We start from the raw sequence: 22,602 nt of genomic DNA on the forward strand, positions 1-22,602 counted from the left end.
CAAGTGGCGCACTTCAAACCAGGGCCGCCCCCAAGGCCCTCACCCTGCTCCCTCCCGCTGCTTTTTGCCGGCACACCTTTGGGTGTGGCGTTGCTTGAAGGAGCAAGGCGCTGTGGAAGGAAGCGAGACCAAGTAGCCTGAGCGGAGAGCTTGTCCCAGAGCTGCTAAAGTCGCCGCTCATCGTAATAACTGTATCTGTTACGCACTCACTCCGTGCCAGGCGCTGAGTGCCGGGGTAGATACGAGGTCATCGGGTTGGACGCGGTCCCCTGTCCCCGTGTAAAATCCCCATTTTACAGATGAGGCCCAGAGGAAGAGCGTCTTGCGCAACGTCACCCAGCTGACACGAGGAGGACCCGGGATTAGAAGGCAGGTCCTTGAGACGGTTGATCGAGCACTTACTGTGTGCAGAGCACTGCACTGAGTGCTTGGGAGAGCACCGTATCACAACGTGACACGTTCCCCGTCCACACCGAGTTCACCGTCTAGATGGGTAGGGAGGCCAACCTGACTCCTGGTCCAGGGGCGCTGGGAAACGAGCACCGCCCAGATGGGGCCGGGGGCCTCTAGCCTCGGGGCAGCCTCGAGAGCCGCGCTCCCAGTGCCGAGAGAAGGAGCGGGGCTCAGCGGAAAGAGCACGGGGCTCGGGAGTCGGGGGTCATGGGTTCGAATCCCGCCTCTGCCACTTGTCAGCTGTGTGACTTCGGGCGGGTCGCTTAACGTCTCTGTGCCTTAGTGGCCTCATCTGGAAAATGGGGATGAAGACCGTGAGCCCCACGTGGGCCGACCCGATCACCTTGTATCCCCCCAGCACTTAGAACAGTGCTCGGCACAATAGGAAGCGCTTAACAAATACCATTATGATTATTATTATCATCGTTATTAAGAGGAACACTGTCTCTTCGGGCCATCAGGGCAGGAGACAGCTCTCATTCCAAGGTCACCAGGGGCCCCGGTCCCGCTCCCTTCGGTCCGCTTCGAGTGGAAAACAGTGGCGTGGGCAGAACTCTGCCCCGCCACGGGCCGGCCCCCCGAAGAACTCAATCAGAACCTCCCCAGTCCCCCCGTCAGCTCCCTTCCCTCCCCCTCTCTGTCCTAGAAGCCCCCAGAATAAACAACCCGGAGACACTGATGGAGCACGCGGAGAGCTCAGAGCCCCAGGAGGGAGACGCAGCCGGGCCCGGCCTCCGGCACAAACAGGGCATCCTCACAGCTCCCCGGCCCCCGGCAGCCAAAAATAACGGCCCCGACTTCCACTTACCGCGTTTCCCCAAATAAAATATATCAACGGCAACTTTTTCTGGGAGACAAAGTAAATATTTACCAACGCGGGGACTTCCGTGAGGTCTGATTTATAGGAGGACGGAGCCCCCGGGTAGAATTCCTGCAGCGCCACCGCGGCCTCGGGCATTAATGGGGTGAGTCAGTTTAGCAGCCCCCTGAGGGATGTGGGGTTTGGGCTGCCGGGAGCGGGACTTCCCCGACCATCCCGCCGCCAAGAGAGAAGAAGCCTGGATCCCAGGCAGGCCCGGGAGGCGGAGGAGGGTGTTTTTCCCGAACCCACCGGGGCTCACGGAGACCCCCACCCCCTCCCCCCACTCCCCACCCCAGCCTGGAGATCACAACCTTAGCTCAAGGCGGGAGACGGCGCGGCTGAGTGGAAAGAACATGGTGTTGGGAGTCGGGAGACCTGGGTGCCGATCAAAGCCTTGACCTCATGAGGGACTTCGGCCAAGTCGCTTCCCCTCTCGGTGCCCGACTTTCCTCTTCTGTTAAGTGAGTTTAAGACCCTGGCTCTTCCCGAATAACGATGATAATTATTATTATTATGGTACTTGTTAAGCACTTACTATGTGCCAAGCACTGTTCTGAATAGCGTGGCTCAGTGGAAAGAGCGCGGGCTTTGGGGTCGGAGGTCATGGGTTCCACTCCCGGCTCCGCCACTCGTCAGCTGTGTGACTGTGGGCGACTCACTTCACTTCTCTGTGCCTCGGTTCCCTCATCTGTAAAACGGGGATTAAGACTGTGAGCCCCACGTGGGACAACCTGATTCCCCTGTGTCTACCCCAGCGCTTAGAACAGTGCTCGGCACGTAGTGAGCGCTTAACAAATACCAACATTATTAAGTGAAGTGACTTGCCCAAGGTCGGCACTGAAGGCCCGTGGCAGAGCCAGGATCAGAACCCAGGTCCTTCTGACTCCCAGGCCCGGGCTCTATCCGCCGAGCTAAGCCGCTTCTGCTTCCTGGGCTGTGAGCCTCCGATGCGATTATCTGTGTCTACCCCGGTCCTTGTTCCTCAGGAGACTCTTAGTAAGTCTCAAAATAAATAGAGATGAAGAAACGTTCCCAATCCTGGGGAGGGGCAGGTAAGTCCCGGCACGGAGAAAGTCACACGGAGGGAGATGTGGGGTGCAAGCGAGGGCCGGGACCGGGGACAGGAAGATGGAAAGCCAAGAGCTCCCGCTGGGACCAGTCAGTCCGTGGTGTCCGTGGAGCAACTCCCAAACGCAGGCATGGGGACCTGGGGGACCCGCAGCGGCCATGAGAGCCAGCGAGGCCTGGCGGAGAGACCCTGGGAGACCTGGGTTCTAATTGCGGCTCAGCCACTTGTCCGCTGTGTGACGAGACCTGGGTTCTAATTGCGGCTCAGCCACTTGTCTGCTGTGCGACCGCGGGCGGGTCGCTTAACTATTCTGCGCCTCGGCGCCACAAAGGGGGTGAAATACCCGCTCTATCTCCCCTCGAGACCCGGAGCCCCCTTTGGGACGGGGACTGGGTCCCATCTGATGGTCCTCTATCTGCTCCAGTGCTCAGCACAGGGCTTGGCACACGGTAAATGCTTAACAAATGCCATCATCATTATTATTAAGCAACATACCACTATCGTTAGTATTATCGTTATCATCGGCAGGCTCCAGGAGGACAGACTGATCTCCAGGAGACCGCAGCTTCCAAGGCCTCCCTCCTCTCTCCCGCCATCCAATCTATCCATCAACTAATGGTAGTTACTGAGCGCTCACCGTGTGCGGAGCACTGTGATAATAATAATGTCGTATTTGTTAAGCGCTTACTACGTGCACAGCACTGTTCTAAGCGCTGGGGGAGACACAGGGGGATCAGGTTGTCCCCCGTGGGGCTCACAGTCTTCATCCCCGTTTTACAGATGAGGGAACCTGAGGCCCAGAGAAGTGAAGTGACTTGCCCGCAGTCACACAGCCGACGGGTGGCAGAGCTGGGATTCGAACTCATGACCTCTGACTCCAAAGCCACGCCGCTTCACTGTACTAAGGCTGGGGAGAGTACGACAGATGAGAGTCGGCAGACGCGTTCCCTGCCCGCACTGAGCTTACAGAACGTTCCGGTTCCGGTTCGAAGAGTTCAGGTTCCAGTCCGCACCAGGTCTCCCCAAAGGATTCGCTGTTCGCTAGGGTCGCCGAGGTCCCAGAGAGCTTTGGAGAGACCGGCTCGAGCGGCGATCCGGGTGGGCTGTCCTCCCGGCCGAAATAAACCGGATAATTCTCAATTTTCCAGTCTCCCTGGGAAGCGCAGAGGGGGCCGCCGGGACCGAGGAATCTCCTCTGCAGGCTTTACAAGCAGAATGGCTGAGAGCACGGGCCTGGGAGTTAAAAGGTCTTGGGTTCTGATCCCGGCTCTGCCACAGAGAAGCAGCGTGGCTCGGTGGAAAGGGCCCGGGCTTGGGAGTCAGAGGTGATGAGTTCGAATCCCGGCTCTGCCACCTGGCAGCTGTGTGACCGTGGACAAGTCACTTCTCTGTGCCCCAGTTCCCTCATCTGTAAAATGGGGATTAACTGTGAGCCTCACGTGGGACACCCTGATTGCCCCGTATCTCCCCCAGCGCTTAGAACGGTGCTCGGCACATAGTAAGAGCTTAACAAATACCAACGTTGAGAAGCAGCGTGGCTCAGTGGAAAGAGCGTGGGCTTTGGAGTCAGAGGTCATGAGTTCGAATCCCAGCTCTGCCACCTGTCAGCTGTGTGACCGTGGGCAAGTCACTTCACTTCTCTGGGCCTCAGTTACCTCATCTGTGAAATGGGGATTAAGACTGTGAGCCCCGTGTGGGGCAACCTGATTCCCCCGTGTCTCCCCCAGCGCTTAGAACAGTGCTCTGCACCTAGTAAGCGCTTAACAAATACCAACACCATTATTATTATTATTATCGTTATCTGCCATTCGGGTGTCCTCGGGCGAATCGCTTCACTCCTCTGCACCTCAGTTAATTCATCTGGAAAAGGGGGAGTAAGACTGCCAGCCCCATGTGAGCGTGGACCGTGTCCAACCCGATTAGCCTCTATCTAACCCAGTGCTCAGAACAGTGCCCGGCACACAGTACGCGCTTAACGAAGACCATAAAAAGAAAACCTCTCGTCAGTCAGAGACGATTTCAGGACGGTTCCATCAGAGACAGGGAGGTGGTGGAGACGGCCCTCTCAGTACTCAGGGAATGTGTCCCTTTTAATAACGTTGGTAGCTGTTAAGCGCTTACTCTGTGCAGAGCACTGTTCTAAGCGCTGGGACAGATACGGCGTAATCAGGTCGTCCCACGGGCGGCTCACGGTTAATCCCCATTTTCCAGATGAGGGAACTGAGGCCCAGAGAAGTGAAGTGACCTGCCCACGGTCACCCAGCTGACAAGCGGCGGAGCCCCGGTTCGAACCCATGACCTCTGACTCCCAAGCCCGGGCTCTTGCCACTGAGCCACGCTGCGTCGTACTCTCCCAGCGCTCGGTACAGTGCTTTGCACAGAGTAAGAGCTCAATCAATAGGACTGAATTGAATGAGGGATGAGTACTGAAGGGTGGGAAGAGTCCAACTTCACGGCGTAGCGAGGCCACCCCCTAATGCTGCCGTGGGAAATTGCACGGCTCCACCATCCGACCGAGGCCTCCTTTAATCTGCGGACTCATAAACGCAAGAAAACTAAAATTACGAGGAGGAGGAGAACGGGAAATACCTACCCCAGGCCTCTTCACGTATTAATATTACCATTAATAATAGCCACCGTAACCGTAAAGAAGTCTGATATACGTTAAGCCGCTCCTATGTGCCAAGCACGGAGATGATAATAATAATAATAATGAAGAATTATGGAATTTTTTAAGTGCTCACTGTTTGTCAGGAACCGATCTAAGCGCCGGCGTAGATACGAGATAGGTTGGGCACGGTCCCCGTCCCACATGGGGCTCGCGGTCGTAATCCCCATTTTACGGAGGAGGGAACCGAGGCCCAGAGAATTAAGGGATAGTAATAATAATTACGGTATCTGTTGAGTGCTTAATGTTTGCCGGGGACTAATCTAAGCGCCGGGGTAGATACAAGCTAGTCAGGTGGGGCACGGTCCCGGTCCCACATGGGACTCACGGTCTTCATCCCCATTTTACAGAGGAGGAAACCGAGGCCCGGAGAATTAAGTGATAATAACAATTATGGTATTTGATGAGTGCTTACTATTTGCCAGGAATTGATCTAAGTGCCTGCGTAGATACAAGCTAGTAGGTTGGGCACGGTCCCCGTCCCACATGGGGCTCGCGGTCGTAATCCCCCTTTTACGGAGGAGGGAACCGAGGCCCAGAGAATTAGGCGATGATAATAATTATGGTATCTGTTAAGTGCTTACTATTTGCCAGGAACTGATCTGAACACCTGCATAGATACAAGCTAGTCAGGTTGGGCACGGTCCGTGTCCCACATGGGGCTCACGGTCGTAATCCCCACTTTACGGAGGAGGGCACCGAGGCCCAGAGAATGAAGTGATAATAATAATTATGGTATTTGATAAGTGCTTACTATTTGCCAGGAACTGATCTAAGCGCCGGGGCAGGTACCAGGTGGTCAGGTTGGGCACGGTCCCCGTCCCACATGGGGCTCACGGTCGTAATCCCCATTTTACGGAGGAGGGAACCGAGGCCCAGAGAATTAAGGGATGCTAATAAGCACCTACCACGTGCCGGGCACTGTTCTAAGCACTGGATGACTTGGCCAAGGTCACCCAGCAGACAAGGGGCAGAGTCGGGATTGGAACCCAGGGCCTTCTGAATTGCGGGCCCGTGCTCTATTCCATCAGGCCACGCTGCTTCCCAAAGGAACATGCCATTATTTGGGGAGAAAACCAAAATATTCTGATGGGACACCTTCCCCGTCCCACATGGGATTGACAGTCTAGAGGAAAGGACACATTTTGAAGATCCTGAGGCTCAGAGAATTTAAGGTCTTTGTGGCTCAGTGGAAAGAGCGTGGGCTTTGGAGGCAGAGGTCATGAGTTCGAATCCCAGCTCTGCCCCCTTGGTCAGCTGGGGGACTGTGGGCCAGTCACTTCATTTCTCTGGGCCTCAGTGACCCCATCTGTAAAATGGGGATGAAGACTGCGAGCCCCATGTGGGACAACCTCATTCCCCCGTGTCTCCCCCAGCGCTTAGAACAGTGCTCCGCACATAGTAAGCGCTTAACAAATACCAACATTATTTGTTCATTTGCTTGTTCTTTGTTGGGAGGTGTTTGATAAACCCTGACTATGTGCCAGGCATTTTGCTAAGCAATGGAGTAGATGCGAGAAGCAGAGGGGCTCAGTAGAAAGAGCGCCGGCTTGGGAGTCGGAGGGCGTGGGTTCGAATTCCGGCTCCTCCACTTGTCGACTGTGGGCAAGTCACTTCACTTCTCTGGGCCTCAGCTACCTCATCTGGAAAATGGGGACGAAGACCGTGAGCCTCTCACCTGAGTCCCCTGTATCTACCCCGGCGCTTAGAACAGTGCTCGGCACATAGTAAGCGCTTAACAAATACCAACATTATTATTATTATCATTAATCCCACCTCCTCCGCTTGTCTGCTGCGTGACTTTGGGCAAGTCACTTCACTTCTCTGTGCCTCAGTGACCTCATCTGGAAAACGGGGATGAAGACCGTGAGCCCCACGTGGGACAACCTGATTACCGGCGCATAGAACGGTGCTTGGCACATAGTAAGCGCTTAACGAATACCATCGTTATTATTATTAGAAGCTAATCAGGTTGGACACAATCCATGCCCTACATGGGGCTCACAGTAGGAGGGAGGTGTGGCATCCCTATTTTATAGACGGGGTAACTGAGGCACAGAGAAGTGAAGTGACTTGCCCAAGGTCACCCAACAAGCAAGTGGCAGGATTCAGGTTAGTAATAATGATGTTGGTATTTGTTTGTTAAGCGCTCACTATGTGCAGAGCGCTCTTCTAAGCGCTGGGGTAGACACAGGGGAATCAGGTCGTCCCACGTGCGGCTCACGGTCTTCATCCCCATTTTCCAGATGAGGGAACTGAGGCCCAGAGAAGTGAAGTGACTCGCCCACGGTCACCCAGCTGACGAGTGGCAGAGCCGGGATTCGAACCCACGACCTCTGCCTCCAGAGCCCGGGCTCTTTCCGCTGAGCCACGCCGCCCAGTGTCCCCTGACTCCCAGGCCGGTGCTCTTTCCACGAGGCCGCGCTGCTTCGTGGCGGGCGGGGAATGGGTCCGTTTGGCGTTACATTGCACTCTCCCAAGCGTTTAGCACAGTGCTTCGCTCACGGTACGCGCTCAATAAATAGAATTGGAAGAATTAATCCATTTCCGGCAGAGGGTGGGCTGCGCAGCCACAGCAGAGGGGAGGCAAGCCAAACCAGGGGCTGCAGACTGTAACCTGTAAATTCACTGTGGGCGGGGGATGTGCCTGTTAAATTACGTAACCCTCCCCCAAGAGCTGAGTTCAGCGCTTTGCACACAGTAAGCGCTAAATAAACACAATTGACTAACTATAATAATGTTGGTATCTGTTAAGCGCTTACTATGTGCAGAGCACTATTCTAAGCGCTGGGGGAGATACAGGATAATCAGGCTGTCCCACGTTGAGGTTCACAGTTGGTCCCCATTTTCCAGCTGAGGTAACCGGGGCCCAGAGAAGTGAAGTGACTCGCCCACAGACACACAGCTGACGGGTGGCAGAGCCGGGAGTCGAACCCATGACCTCTGACTCCCCAGCCCGGGCTCTTTCCACTGAGCCACGCTGCTCTAGTAACGCCGCGGAAGGCCGCCGGGTCCCGGGGTCCCATGCGCTCCGATCCATCCACCAGTGGTATTTATTGAGCACTCACTGTGTGCGGAGCGCTGTTCTGAGCGCTTGGGAAGGTCCGATACAGCAGTAAAACAGACACATTCCCTGCCCACAGTGGGCTCACGGTCTAGAGGGGGAGAGAGACGTTAACAGACGTCAGAGAGGCGGCGTGGCTCGGCGGAAAGAGCACGGGCTTTGGAGTCAGGGGTCATGAGTTCGAATCCCAGCTCCGCCCCTCGTCGGCCGTGTGACCGTGGGCAAGTCCCTTTACTTCTCTGTGCCTCAGTGACCTCATCTGTAAAATGGGGCTGAAGACTGTGAGCCCCACGTGGGACAGCCTGATTCCCCTGTGTCTACCCCAGCGCTTAGAACAGTGCTCGGCACGTAGTAAGCGCTTAACAAATACCAACATTATTAAAGAAATAAATAGATAAGTACCTAAGTGCTGTAGAGCTGGGAGGGGGGATGAATAAAGGAATAATGATGTCGGTATTTGTTAAGCGCTTACTATGTGCAGAGCACTGTCTAAGCGCTGGGGTAGACACAGGGGAATCAGATTGTCCCACGTGGGGCTCACGGTCTTCATCCCCATTTTACAGATGAGGTCACCGAGGCACAGAGAAAAGCAAGGCAGGGTGACAGAGAGCAGCGTGGAAGCGGCGTGGCTCGGTGGAAAGAGTCCGGGCTTGGGAGTCAGAGGCCATGGGTTCGAATCCCGGCTCTGCCACTTGTCAGCTGGGTGACTGTGAAGTGAAGTCACTTCACTTCTCCGGGCCTCAGTTCCCTCATCTGTAAAATGGGGATTAAGACTGTGAGCCCCAAGTGGGACAACCTGATTCCCCTGTGTCTACCCCAGCGCTTAGAACAGTGCTCTGCACATAGTAAATGCTTAATAAATACCACCATTATTATTATTATTAGAACAGTCTACTAAGCGCTTGGGAAAATAGATCGGTTAGTAGACGCATCCCCTGCCACAGGCTCTGCCACTTGTCAGCTGTGTGACCGTGGGCGAGTCGCTTCACTTCTCTGTGCCTCAGTTACCTCATCTGTAAAATGGGCATCCTCACGTGGGACAGGCTGATGACCCTGCATCTACCCCAGCGCTTAGAACAGCGCTCTGCGCATAGTAAGCGCTTAACAAATCCCAACATTGTTACAGTCTAGAGGGGGAGACTGACATTAATAAAAATAACTAAATTACGGATGTAGACATAAGCGCCGAAAGGGTGCAAATCCAAGCGGCAGGGTGGTGGACAAGAGGAAAGGAGGAGTTAGTTGGGGAAGGCCTGGCGGGCCTGGGACTCAGAGGACCTGGGTTCTAATCCCGGCTCTGTCCCTTGTCTGCTCTGTGGCCTTGGGGGAGTCGCTTCACTTCTCTGGGCCCCTCGGTTACCTCATCCGGGAAGTGGGGATGGAGACTGTGAGCCCCAGGCGGGACAGGGACCGTGTCCAACCCGATTTCCTTGTATCCCCCCGCGGTGCCTGGCACATAATCATTCATTCATTCAATAGTATTTATTGAGCGCTTACTATGTGCAGAGCACTGTACTAAGCGCTTGGAATGAACAAGTCGGCAACAGATAGAGACGGTCCCTGCCGTTCGGCGGGCTTACGGTCTAATCGACGGGCTTACCGCTTAGCGAGTACCATTATTATCATTATTATTATCATTACTCTCTCGCTCCTGCCAGCTGTGTTCTCCTTGGGTCTCAGAGTGCAGCAAGCAAGTAGGCGGGAAGGAGTGCCGCCTACTTGCCCATTTGCCGATTCTGTTGCCGATTTGGCCATTCCGAGCGCTTAGTACAGTGCTCTGCACATAGTAAGCGCTCAATAAATCCTAATGAATCAGTGGATGAGTGAAACTCACTGCAAGGGGCTGCCCATTTGCCAGCGACAGGCAGAAGCAGGATGCAAGAACCCGGTTCTCCTGATCCTCGGAGCAATCCTCTTTCTCCTGGACCCACCCGAGGACTGTCCCTTCACTCGAAGAGAAGCAGCGTGGTCTAGTGGAAAGAGCCCGGGCTTGGGAGTCGGAGGTGACGGGTCCGAATCCCGGCTCTGCCACCTGTCAGCTGTGTGACTGGGAGCAAGTCACTTCACTTCTCTGTGCCTCGGTGACCTCATCTGTAAAATGGGGATCAAGACTCACGTGGGACCCCCTGAGTAGCCTGTCTCTCCGCCAGTGCTTAGAACGGGGGTCGGCGCATAGTAAGCGCTTAGCAGATACCAACATCATCATTATTATTATTATTTTTATCATCTGTAAAATGGGGATTCGAAACCTGTTCTTCCTCCCGCACGAAACCGTGAGCCCCTCGTGGGACGGGGACTGGGCCCGACCTGATTATCTTGTATCTCCCCAGCACTTAGAACAGTGAGAAGCAGCGTGGCTCAGTGGAAGGAGCCCGGGCTTGGGAGTCAGAGGTCATGGGTTCTAACCCCAGCCCCGCCACCGGTCAGTTGTGTGACTTTGGGCAAGTCACTTCACTTCTCTGGACCTCGGTTCCCTCATCTGTAAAATGGGGATGAAGACTGTGAGCCCCACGTGGGACAACCCGATTACCTTGTATCTATCCAGCGCTTAAAACAGTGCTTGGCACATAGTGAGCGCTTAACAAATACCAACAAAAACAAAAACAAAAAAAAAAAACCAGTGCTTGGCAAAGAGTAAGCACTGAGCAAACACCAGAATTATTATTGTTTCTTCCCAACTGTCATATCAGAACTTCCGTGCCACTCCAAACCCCCTGTAGCCCTTGTATACACATCTTTATACTTTATTACTTCCTCTTATCTAGAATTTTATTTTAGCGTCTTTCCCCCCGCCGCTAGACTGCTTGTTCCCGGACGGCAGGGATCGAATTTACTAGTTCACGAATCCCCTCCTTCAAAGCGCTCCTAAAATCATATCTTTTCCAAGAGTTCTTCCCCCAAGTCCTCATTTCTCCTACTTGCTCTCACCTGCATGATACTCTCCCGGGCACCTAGTACAGTGTTCTGCATGTAGGAAATGCTCAGTAAATACCTTCGATTGATGGACTGATTCATTCGATCGCATTCAATAATAATGTTGGTATTTATTACGCTCTTACTATGTGCAGAGCACTCTTCTAAGCGCTGGAGGAGGTACAGGGTAATCAGGTTGTCCCACGTGGGGCTCACAGTCTTCATCCCCATCTTCCAGATGAGGTAACTGAGGTCCAGAGAAGTGAAGTGACTTGCCCACAGTCACACAGCTGACAAGTGGCAGAGCGGGGATTCAAACCCATGACCTCTGACTCCCAAGCCCGTGCTCTTGCCACTCAGCCACGCTGCTTCAGCGCTTACTGTGTGCACAGCACTGTACTAAGCACTCGGAAAGTACAATTCAGCAACAAAGAGACAATCCCTGCCCACAGCGGGCTCACAGACTAGAAGGGGGGAGACAGACATCAAAAAGAAGTAAACGGGCATCAAGAGCATCAGTGTAAATAAATTGAATGAGGAATATATATATATATATATGTACACATCAGCACAAGTAAAACAGGCATTAATATAAATAAATAGAATTACAGACGTATATATGGGGCAGGTAAGGGGGGAGAGGAAAGGGAGCGAGTCGGAGCGATGTGTGGGGGACGGGGGAGCTGATGTAAAGGGGACCCTAGTCTGGCTCGGTGGAAAGAGCACGGGCTTTGGAGTCAGAGGTCATGGGTTCGAATCCCGGCTCGGCCACGTGTCAGCTGGGTGACTTCGGGCAAGTCACTTAACTTCTCGGCGCCTCAGTTACCTCATCTGTAAAATGGGGATGAAGACTGTGAGCCCCACGCGGGACAACCTGATTCCCCTGCGTCTACCCCAGCGCTTAGGACAGTGCTCGGCACACAGTAAGCGCTTAACAAATACCAACATTAGTCCGGGAAGGCCTCCCGGAGGAGGTGAGCCTTCAGGAGGGCTTTGAAGGGGGGAAGTGTGATCGTTCGAGCGATATTTGCCCCACAGCACTGATGTGCGTGTCCTTTTACCTTGCCATTTCCTTGTCAGTCTCCCCCTCTGGACTGTAAATTCCTGGAGGGGGTGTTCTCTCTCAACCCTTTCGTTCTGTACTCTACCGAGCGCTTAGTATAGTGCCGTGCACCCAGTAAGTGTTTAATAAACGCCACTGATGGATTGATTGATTAGTTGAATAAACGCCACTACTTGGATCCCCGAAATGATTATATATTAAAAGACATTACGGATAGTGGAAATGGCTCCTTGATAGGATACGTACACATCCGAGAGAAGCAGCGCGGCTCAGTGGAAAGAGCTCGGGTTTGGGAGTCAGAGGTCATGGGTTCTAATCCCGGCTCTGCCATTTGCCAGCTCTGTGACTTTGGGCGAGTCCCTTTGCTTCTCTGTGCCTCAGTTTCCTCATCTCCAAATGGGATTAAGACCGTGAGCCCCACGTGGGACAACCGGATTACCTTGTATCTACCCCAAGGCTTAGTACAGTGCTCCGCACAGAGTGAGCGCTCGGTAAATTCAATTGAATGAATCGATCGATCAAAGTGATTAGGCAATAACAGGGGAGGGAAGGCTAGATCCCGGAAGGCCCCTTGGAAGGGATGTGATTTTAGTTCAGCTTTGAGGCGGGAAGAGTGGTGGTCTCTAGGAAGAGGGAGTTCTAGGCCTCAGAGAGGATGAGGGTAAGGGGTCGGCTGTGAGATGGATGGTAATGTAATACAGTGAGTGGTGCTTGGCCCACAGTGAGCGCTTAATAAATGCCATCATTGTTATCATTTATTATTATTGCCATCAGAGGAGAGAAACGTGCAGGCTGAGTTATAGTAATAATAATAACGTTGGTATTTGTCAAGTGCTTACTGTGTGCCGAGCACTGTTCTAAGCACTGGGGTAGGCACGCTCCGCTCCTCCGCCGCCCACCTCCTCACCGTCCCCCGTCCTCGCCCGTCCCGCCGTCGACCCCCGGCCCACGTCCTCCCGCTGTCCCGGAAGGCCCTCCCTCCTCACCTCCGCCAAACCGACTCTCTTCCCCTCTTCAAAGCCCTACTGAGGGCTCACCTCCTCCAAGAGGCCTTCCCACGCTGAGCTCCCCCTTTTCCCTCTGCTCCCTCTGCTCTCCCGCTACCCCCCCTTCACCTCCCCTCAGCTAAGCCCCCTTCTCCCCCACTTTCCCTCTGCTCCTCCCCCTCTCCCTTCCCCTCCCTTCAGCACCGTACTCGTCCGCTCCACTGTATATGTTTTCATTACCCTATTTATTTTGTTAATGAGATGTACATCACCTTGATTCTATTATTTTGTTAATGAGATATACGTCACCCCGATTCTCTTTATTTGCTATTGTTTTAATGAGATGTTCATCCCCTTGATTCTATTTATCTTGACGATGTTGTCTCGTTTTTGTTTCGTTCTGTTTCTCTTTGCCGTCTGCGACCCCCGTTTAGACCGCGAGCCCGTCACTGGGCAGGGACTGTCTCTATCTGGTGCCGGATCGTCCATTCCAAGGGCTTAGTACAGTGCTCTGCGCGTAGTAAGCGCTCAATAAATGCTATCGAATGAATGATCACTGATTGTGCAAAGTATCTCCAGAATTGCTCCAGGTGCTTGTGAAGACAAATAGTTCCGGTTTGTGAGGAAATGAAAAAGCAGTAGTTGGGGGGATATAATCTGGGGAGGATAGAAATTCGTCCGGGGAGGCCTCCTGGAGAAGTTATGAAGAAGGTCTTTGCAGAGGGGAGAGAAACGGCCTGCCAGATGAGAAATAATAATAATATCGGTATTTGTTAAGCGCTTACTACGTGCAGAGCACTGTTCTAAGCGCTGGGGGAGATACAGGGTCATCAGGTGGTCCCACGTGAGGCTCACGGTCTTCATCCCCATTTTACAGATGAGGGAACTGAGGCCCAGAGAAGTGAAGTGACTCGCCCCCCCCGTCCCACAGCTGACAGGTGGCAGAGCTGGGATGAGAAAGAGAAGAGAGTAGGTGAGTTCGAAAGGAGCAAAACGGGAGAGGAGAGAGGGGGTGTAGGAAAGGGAGCTTTTTGAGTGCCTCCAACTCAGTGGTTAGGAGTTTCTGCTCGATGGAGTGAGAAGCAGGTAATTCTTGGAGGTCTGAAGAAGGCCTCGGAATCTGGAGGCTCGTGGAGTAGCTGAGTGCCCGGAACCATTCATTCGATAGTATTTATTGAGCGCCTACTATGTGCAGAGCACTGCACTAAGCGCTTGGACTATACCAGCGGGGTGGTGGTTCGTTTGAATGGAAAGGAAGCGAAACTTTTTGTAAAACTTAGGACAATAATCACCACGGCAGACTGAAGATTTGGCGACTGTGAGCGCCACAGGCGACAGGGACCGTGCCTGATTCCCCCCTCGTGTATTCTTTCCCTGGGCTTACTACAGTGGGAGAATCTTTCCCAGATTCTCCCAGTTCCAGTAATAATAATGATAATGTTGGTATTTGTTAAGCGCTTACTATGTGCAGAGCACTGTTCTAAGCGCTGGGGTAGATACAGGGTAATCAGGTTGTCCCACGTGAGGCTCGCAGTTAATCCCCATTTTACAGATGAGGGAACTGAGGCACAGAGGAGTGAAGTGACTTGCCCACAGTCACCCAGCTGACGAGCGGCAGAGCCGGGATTCGAACCCATGACCTCTGACTCCCAAGCCCGTGCTCTTTCCACTGAGCCACGCTGCTTCAAGTACATACTTAGCAGTAATAGTATTTATTAAGTATTTATTATAGAGAAGCAGCTTAGTGGAAAGAGCCCGGGCTTGAGAGTCGGAGGTCTTGGGTTCTAATCCCGGCTCCGCCCCCTGTCAGCTGTGTGACTTTGGACGGGTCACTCCACCTTTCGGTGCCTCAGCTACCTCATCTGTCAGATGGGGATGAAGACTGTGGTGAGCCTCACGTGGGACAACCCGATTCCCCTGTCTCTACCCCAGCGCTTAGAACAGTGCTCGGCACATAGTAAGCGCTTGACGGATACCAACATCATTATTATTATTAAGACCCTACTGGGTGCAGAGCACTGTACTAAGCCCTGGGAAGGGAATCTGGAGGCAAGGAGGTCAGCGACGAGGCTCATGGAGTAGCGGGGTGCTTTGTTTGAATGGAGAGGAAGCAACAGGATTTGAAGACAAACAGGTTGGGAGAGAGGGAGGAGTTTAGGCGCAGACTTTCGTTTGCTCCCCTATTCGATTTTTAAACCCTCCGCACATAGGGAACGTACGAATGTATGTTGGACCCATCCCCCAACCCCAGTGCGTGACCGAGATTGTTAAGAGAGGGGGATGTGCCTGCTAATTCTGCTGGAATGTACTCTCCCAAGCGCTCAGTACAGTGCTCTGCACACAGCAAGCAATTAATAAACACGATCGAATCAATGACGTACCTTGATTGTTATTATCACGTGGGGACATGATTACCGATCACTTTGCAACTACCCCGGCGCTTAGAACGGTATCAGAGAAGCAGCGTGGCTCAGTGGAAAGAGCCGGGGCTCGGGAGTCGGAGGTCACGGGTTCTAAGGCCAGCGGTGTGACTTTGGGCAAGTCGCTTCACTTCTCTGGGCCTCAGTGTAAAATGGGGGTTCAAACTGTGTTAAAGCCCCACATGGGACCTCCTGATCTCCTTGTATCCCCCCCAGCGCTTAGAACAGTGCTTTGCACCTAGTAAGCACTTAAATACCGTCATTATTATTATTATTATTATCTGGCACGTAGGGAGCGCTCGACAAATACTGTAAAAATACTAGTGACTGAGTGATGGGATGCATGGAGGGGGGCTAAGGGGGTTATCCCCACCCCAACTCTGTATGACCCCGAACATTCGGCCTCCCTCCGATTGCCCAGCTCAAATCCCGGGCTGGGAGAGTCGGGAAGGGGGGTCTCCCCTCCTCGTCCCTCTCCGAGGCACCCCAGAAACACCCAACCGTCTTTTTGGCTGCGGTCATTTAACCCGTCTGCAGTGGACGGAAATAAGAGTGAAATCACTGACAGTTTTTTCCCTCCTGGGATCGCTAATAAAGGAACTAGTCGCCGGGAAATACGCCGAAGAATAATGTTAGGAAGACTTGCTTTGAAGAGCCCGGAAAAAGTCGTGAAATGTGCAGATGTGACAATCGCCACAAAAATCCAAATTGTCAATCCTATTCCTTCAGTCATTCAGGTGTATTTACTGAGCGCTTCCCGGGTGCAGAGCACCAGACTGAGCGCTCGGAAAGCACAGTTCGGCAACGGATAGAGACGATCCCTACCCAACAACGGGCTCACGGTCTCGCAGGGGGAGACGGACAACAGAACCGAACAAGGAGTCAGGCATCACTACTATCAAAATAGATAAATAGAATCATAGATTAATGCACATCATTGATAAAATGAATAGCACAATAAATCTGTACAAATATAGACAAGTGCTGTGGGGAGGGGAAGGGGGTAGAGCAGAAGGAGGGAGCTGGGGCGATGGGGAGGAGAGGAGGGGCAGAGGGAAAAGGAGGGCTCAGTCTGGGAAGGCCTCCTGGAGGAGGTGAGCTTTCAGTAGGGGGGAAGAGAGTCAGTTCGGCGGAGGTGAGGAGGGAGGGTATTCCAGGACCGCGGGAGGACGTGGGCCAGGGGTCGACGGCGGGACGGGCGTGAGCGGGGGACGGCGAGGAGGTGGGCGGCGGAGGAGCGGAGCGTGCGGGGTGGGCGGTGGAACGAGAGAAGGGAGGAGAGGTAGGAAGGGGCGACGTGATGGACAGCCTTGAAGCCCAGAGTGAGAAGTTTCGTACGGAGTTTGATAGGCAACCACTGGAGGTTTCTGAGGAGGGGAGTGACCTGCCCAGAGCGTTTCCGCAGGAAGAGGAGCCGGGCAGCGGAGTGAAGAATAGACCGGAGCGGGGAGAGAGAGGAGGAAGGGAGATCGGAGAGAAGGCCGCCACGGTAGTCTAGCCGGGATATTACGAGAGCCCGTAGCAGTAAGGTAGCCGTCTGGGTGGAGAGGAAAGGGCGGATCTTGGCGATATTACAAAGGTGAGACCGGCGGGTCTCGGTGACGGATCGGATGTGTGGGGTGAACGAGAGAGACGAGTCAAGGACGACCCCGAGGTTGCGGGTCTGCGAGACGGGAAGGATGGTCGTGCCGTCCGCCGTGATGGGAGAGTGGCGTTTCCAGTGACAGGGTAGAGAAGCAGCGCGGCTTAGTGAAAAGAGCACAGGCTTGGGAATCAGAGGACACGGATTCTAATCCCGGCTCCGCCACTTGTCTGCTGTGTCACCTTGGGCAAAATCACTTCACTTCTCTGTGCCTCCTCTGTAAAATGGGGATTAAAAGCGTGAGCCCAGTGTGGGACAACCTGATTATCTTGTATCTACCCCCGGGGCTTAGAACGGTGCTTGGCCCATAGTAAGCGCTTAACAGATGTTATTATTATTATCACCCGAAAGCTGGATGGTGAAAGAAACAGGCTAGGAAGAACATCAATTCTTTGGGAATGTGTTGGAGAAGGCTTGTGCGAATACCATGGACTGTCTGAGAAAGAAACAAATGGATTCTGTAACCAATTACGCCAAAGTGATTTTTGGAAGGCCAAATGACTCGATTTAGATGAGCGTATTTCGGACGCATCATCAGGAGGACTGATTCGCCGGAGAAGACACTAATGTTGGGAAAAGTCCAGGGAAAACGTGGAAGGGGCGGACCGGAAGCTAGGTAATAATAATGATGATGGCATTTGCTAAGCGCTTACTAGGTGCCGAGCACTGTTCTGAGCGCTGGGGTACAGGGTAATCGGGTTGTCCCACGTGAGGCCCACAGACTTAGTCCCCATTTTACAGATGAGGGAACTGAGGCCCCAAGAAGTGAAGTGACTTGCCCACAGTTACACAGCTGACAGGTGCATGGCTCAGTGGAAAGAGCCTGGGCTTTGGAGTCCGGGGTCATGAGTTCGAATCCCAGCTCTGCCACTCGTCAGCTGTGTGACTGTGAGCAAGTCGCTTAACTTCTCTGTGCCTCAATTACCTCATCTGTAAAATGAGGATTAACCGTGAGCCTCACGTGGGACAACCTAATTACCCTGTATCTCCCCCAACGCCTAGAACAGTGCTCTGCACATAGTAAGCGCTTAACGAATACCAACATAATTATTGTTATTATAGAGCATGGACCTGGGAGTCAGATGGACCTGGGTTCTAACTCCACTATGCATCTGCCGGGTGACCTTGGGCAGGTCACTTAACTTCTCTGTGCCTCAGTTACACCTCATCTGTAAACTGGGGACGAAGACTGTGAGCCTCACGTGGGACAACCCGATGACCCTGTATCTACCCCGGAGCTCAGAACAGTGCTCTGCACATAGTAAGCGATTAACAAATACCAACATTATTATTATCATTACCATTATTATTATAGAACATGGATCTGGGAGTCAGACGGACCCGGGTTCTAACACCACTATGCATCTGCCGGGTGACCTCGGGCAAGTCACTTAACTTCTCTGTGCCTCAGTTACACCTCATCTGTAAACTGGGGATGAAGACTGTGAGCCTCACGTGGGACAACCCGTTGACCCTGTATCTACCCCGGCGCTCAGAACAGTGCTCTGCACATAGCAAGCGCTTAGCAAATACCAACACTATTATTATTGGGTGGCGGGATTAGAACCCACGACTTTTGCCTCCCAAGCCCGGGCCACGATGATGGAAGAACGGTGAAAAAGGTGTCGGCTGATGGCGGAAGGCGGGACGTGTTGGGGGCAATCGATCCAAAGAGTCGATAGGGAGGGGAAAGGGGCGGATGGCACCGGATGCTAAGGGAGGATGCGCCCCGCGGGCCCCGCACCATCCCGCATCGCCCCGCACGGCGAACCCTCTCCCCGCCCCCTCCCCTCCCCACCAATCAGCGTGCGCGCTCCGGGACGCCCCCCCCCCCTCCGCCCATTGGCTGTCCCCTCGCCGGCGCGGCGCCTGCTGGGAGTTGTAGTCCGCGGAGCGGCCCGGTCCCCGACGAGGGGCCGGCCGGCGGACTCGGAATCCCGGAGTCCCCCGCGCCTCGGCGCGGGGCTTTGTGGGAGTTGTAGTCCGCAGAGGGGCCCCGTCCCTGACGAGGGGCCGGCCCGCGGACTCGGAGTCCCGGCGTTCCCCGCGCGGGGAGGGAAGGGGGGGCTCCAAGGGGGCGTATGACGTCAGCGCGGAGGGTCGCCCGGAGAGAGAGAGAGAGAGAGAAAGAGAGAGAGAGAGAGGGGGCCGGTGAGTCTGGGCCCGAGGGCTCCTGCTCCCCTCCCCCACCGCACTTCTTGCAAACCTCCTGTCTTAGGCCGCCTGGTATCAGCAGCAGCCTCAGCATCATGCCATTTGTTCAGCGTTTACTATGGGCCGGGCACTGTACTGAGCGCTGGGGTGGAGGCAAGCAAATTATAATGATGATGATGATGGGATTTAAGTGCTTACTAGGGGCCGGGCACTGCACTGAGCGCTGGGGTGGAGGCAAGCAAACCATAATGATGATGATGGTGGGATTTAAGTGCTTACTAGGGGCCGGGCACTGTACTGAGCGCTGGGGTGGAGGCAAGCAAATTATAATGATGATGATGATGGGATTTAAGTGCTTACTAGGGGCCGGGCACTGCACTGAGCGCTGGGGTGGAGGCAAGCAAACCATAATGATGATGATGGTGGGATTTAAGTGCTTACTAGGGGCCGGGCACTGTACTGAGCGCTGGGGTGGAGGCAAGCAAACTATAATGATGATGATGGTGGGATTTAAGTGCTTACTAGGGGCCGGGCACTGTACTGAGCGCTGGGGTGGATGCAAGCAAGTAATGATGATGGGATCTGTTAAGTGCTTACTATGGGCCGGGCACTGTACTGAGCGCTGGGCTGGATGCAAGCAAAGTATAATAATGATGGGATTTAAGTGCTTACTAGGGGCCGGGCACTGTACTGAGCGCTGGGTGGAGGCAAGCAAATTATAATGATGGTGATGATGGGATTTGTTAGTGCTTGCTATGGGCCAGGCACTGTACTGAGCGCTGAGGTGGGTGCAAGCAAATTATAATGATGATGATGATGGGATTTAAATGCTTACTATGGGCCGGGCACTGTACCGAGCGCTGGGGTGGAGGCAAGCAAATTATAATAATGATGACGATGGGATTTGTTGAGCGCTTACTATGGGCCGGGCACTGTACTAAGCGCTGGGGTGGATGCAAGCAAATTATGATAACGATGATGATGGGATTTAAGTGCTTACTATGGGCCGGGCACTGTACCGAGCGCTGGGGTGGGTGCAAGCAAATTATAATAATGATGACGATGGGATCTGTTGAGCGCTTACTATGGGCCGGGCACTGTACTAAGCGCTGGGGTGGATGCAAGCAAATTATAATAATGATGATGATGGGATTTAAGTGCTTACTATGGGACAGCACTGTGCTAAGCGCTGGGGTGGATGCAAGCAAATTATAATAATGATGACGATGGGATCTGTTAAGCGCTTACTATGGGCCGGGCACTGTACTGAGCGCTGGGGTGGATACAAGCAAATAATAATCACCATAATCATGGCATTTGTTCACCACTTACAATGGGCCGGGCACTGTTCTGAGCGCCGGGGTGGATACGAGCGAATACGAAGAAGAATAATGATGGGATTTGTTCGGCGCTTACTATGGGCCGGACACTGTACTGAGCGCCGGGATGGATACAAGCAAATAATAAGAATGATGATGGTATTTGTTAAGCGCTTACTATGGTCCAGGCACTGTACTAAACCCTGGGATGGATACAAGCAAATAATAAGAATAACGACGGTATCGGTTAAGGCCTTTCCGTGGGTCATTCATTCAGTCGTATTTATTGAGCCCTTACTATGTGCAGAGCACTGTACTAAGCGCCGGGGTGGATATAAGCAAATAAGAAGAATAATGATAGTATTCGTTTAGCGCTTACTATGGGCCCACGCACTGTTCGAAGCGCTGGGGTAGATACAAGGTGATCAGGTTGTCCCACGTTCACGGTCTTCATCCCCCTTTTCCAGATGAGGTAACTGAGGCACAGAGAAGCGAAGTGGCTTGCCCAGGGTCACCCAGCTGACAAGCGGCGGAGCGGGGAGTAGAACCCGCGACCTCCGCCTCCCGAGCCCAGGCTGTTGCCACCGAGCCACGCTTCTTCTCACAGATCAGGTTGGACAGTCCTTGTCGTTCATTCGGTCGTATTTATTAAGCGCTTACTGTGTGCAGAGCGCTGTACTGAGCGCTTGGGAAGGATGTCCTTCCCCTCGATTCTATTTATCGCCATCGTTCTCGTCTGTCCGTCTCCCCGGCTTAGACCGTGAGCCCGTCAGAGGGCAGGGACCGTCTCTATCTGTTGCCGACTTGTCCATTCCAAGCGCTTAGTACAGTCCTCTGCACATAGTAAGCGCTCAATAAATACTATTGAATTAACGAATACCATACAATAGAGACAATCCCTGCCCACAACAAGCTCCCAGTCTAGAGGCGGGGAGGCAGGCAACAGTACAAATAAATAAAATTACAGCTATGTAATAATAATGATGGCATTTGTTAAGCACTCACTATGTGCAAAGCACCGTTCTGAGCGCTGGGGGATAATAATAATAATAATAACGTTGGTATTTGTTAAGCGCTTACTATGTGCAGAGCACCGTTCTAAGCGCTGGGGGAGAGACAGGGTCATCGGGTTGTCCCACGTGAGGTTCACAGTTAATCCCCATTTTACAGATGAGGTCACTGAGGCCCAGAGAAGTGAAGTGACTCGCCCACAGTCACACAGCTGACAGGTGGCAGAGCCGGGAATCGAACCCATGACCTCCGACTCCGAAGCCCAGGCTCTTTCCACTGAGCCACGCTGCTTGTCAAATAATGGTGTTATTTGTTAAGCGCTTACTATGTGCAGAGCACTGTTCTAAGCGCTGGGGGAGAGACAGGGTCATCAGGGGGTCCCACGTGAGGCTCACGGTCTTAGTCCTCATTTCACAGATGAGGAAACTGAGGCACAGAGAAGTGAAGTGACTTGCCCACAGTCACCCAGCTGACAGGTGGCGGAGCCGGGATTAGAACCCACGACCTCTGACTCTCGGGCCCATAGGCCATGTTGTTTTCCATACTCGACGGTGGGCTCTAAGCTCGGAGCGGGCGGGGAGTGTGACTGTGTAATAATAATAATAATGTTGGTATTTGTTAAGCGCTTACTATGTGCCGAGCAGTGTTCTAAGCGCTGGGGGAGATACAGGGTCATCAGGTTATCCCACGTGAGGCTCCCAGTTAATCCCCATTTTACAGCTGCGGTAACTGAGGCCCAGAGAAGTGAAGTGACTTGCCCACAGTCCCACGGCTGCCAAGTGGCAGAGCCGGGATTCGAACCTGTGACCTCTGACTCCCAAGCCCGGGCTCTTTCCACTGAGCCACGCTGACCGTGTATTGTTATATCGCCCTCTCCCAAATGCTTAGTACAGTGGCCCGCGCACAGTAAGTGCCCGATAGGTACGATGGATGACTGATAAAGCGCTTTGCACAGTGCTCTGCACATAGTAAGCGCTC

The sequence above is a fragment of the Ornithorhynchus anatinus genome, chromosome 5, assembly GCF_004115215.2.
Source record: "Ornithorhynchus anatinus isolate Pmale09 chromosome 5, mOrnAna1.pri.v4, whole genome shotgun sequence".
Lineage (NCBI taxonomy): Eukaryota > Metazoa > Chordata > Mammalia > Monotremata > Ornithorhynchidae > Ornithorhynchus > Ornithorhynchus anatinus.